Below are 1478 nucleotides of genomic sequence, written 5' to 3' on the forward strand. Positions count from 1 at the left end.
CGCCGGTCTCCACACAGACTCTTCGCTGCCCCCTGCAGCCACTCCGCAGTCCCGGCCCGGCCCGGCGGGCAGCAGCCTCTCGTCCCGGCTCCTTCCTCGCCCTCCCTCAACGCCCCCATTGTGAGCCCGGTGCCCCCCAAAGCCGGACGGGGAGAGGAGAGGACGCTCCTTCTTTTCCGACCCGCCCAAGCGTCCCCATGCCCGAACTCGGCCCGGAGCCAGGCGTCCCGGACGGCCGTGCTTCGCGGCCCGCACCTAGCCCACCGGGTACCAGAGCGCCCACCCGCCGCCTGCCGCCGCCCGGGCGCCGGGGTCCGGGCCTTCAGTGGCCGCTCCTGCGGGTCCCCAGCCCCCTCCTCGTCCGCTCCTCAGTCCTCGCTCCTCAGTCCTCCCTCCTCGTGTCCCGGCTTGCCCTCGTGCTCCCCTTCCAATCTAGCCATGCCCCTGCCTCCAGCTGATCCCTGGGCGCCCCTTCCATTCATCCGTCCCCTTGCTCCTCCCTCCTCCGTCGCAGGCATCCATCCTTCCATCCCCGGCTCCACACATCCACCTTTCCCCTTCCTCCCTCCCTCCATCAATCACTCCGGCCCCCGGCCCCGCCCTCCCTCCATCCCCCGGCCCCTCGGCTCCGGCTCCCCCCCACCGGCAGCAGCCCACCCCGACGCCTCCCCGCCCCTTCCCCGGCCAGCACCCACCTAGAAGCCGCCCCTGTCTCCCAGCCCGCGGTCGGGGTCTCCAGCGTCCCTCCTCTTCCTCCTCCGCCGCGGCGGCGGCTGCTGCTCTCCCCGAAGCCGGATGCACAGAGCCCGGCTCCAGGGGCTGGGGTGGCCCCGCGGCTGCCGCTCCCCCGCGCCGCTCCTCCTTCCGCGGGCTCCCTCCGGGCCGGGCGGACCGGGCGCAGGAGGCAGCCCCAGGGGCGGCCCGAGCAGCAACAGCAGCAGCAGCGGCCGCCGCGGCCCCGAGCCCAGCCGCCCGCCTGCCCGAGCCCGAGCGCTCTGCGCCCGCCCAGCCCTCGGGCTCCCTGCCCCCAGCCTCGGGCCCTCCCTCCCTTCCTTCCTCCAGGGGCGGCGGGAGGGGGCGGGCACCTCCCCTTCCCCGCCCCCGCCCCCCTCAGCTGCAGCTGCCAATCAAACGCCCCGGGTGGCGCAACGGAGGCGCCCGCAGACCTCCCTCGCTCCCTCCCTGCGACCCACAGCCCGGCCGAGCCCTCCCCGCCGCGCCCTCGCGGGGCTGCGGGTCCCCCGGAGCCTCCCGGACGAGCTCGCGGGGCTGGTTGCTAGGAGAACGTCCCGGGAGGAGCCCGCGGTCCCGGAGGCGCGTGGGATGGAGTGGAGGGTGAGGAGGGCATACGCACCCCCCAAAAAAACCCAGCTCCTCTCCCCCACGACCCCCTGCTCCCCAGCGCGGAAGCGAGCTCGTCCCCTCGGGGAGCGGAAGCTGCTTCTCATCCTCGGCCCCCCCTCACTTCCCAGGTCCCC

General features: G+C 75.2%; 1 protein-coding gene across 1 annotated transcript in view; it reads right to left on the bottom strand.

Moving 5' to 3' along the window:
• PLCL2 (phospholipase C like 2) overlaps positions 1 to 1003 on the bottom strand; it is a 204381-nt gene extending 203378 nt beyond the window's left edge. Inside the window, exon 1 of the mRNA XM_074269758.1 lies at positions 696 to 1003. The gene's annotated coding sequence lies outside the window, so the exon portion shown is untranslated. The remainder of the gene's footprint in view (positions 1 to 695) is intronic.
• Between the last annotated feature and the right edge of the window lie 475 nt (positions 1004 to 1478).

Source organism: Sminthopsis crassicaudata, chromosome 5 (assembly GCF_048593235.1).
Source record: "Sminthopsis crassicaudata isolate SCR6 chromosome 5, ASM4859323v1, whole genome shotgun sequence".
Classification (NCBI taxonomy): Eukaryota; Metazoa; Chordata; class Mammalia; order Dasyuromorphia; family Dasyuridae; genus Sminthopsis; species Sminthopsis crassicaudata.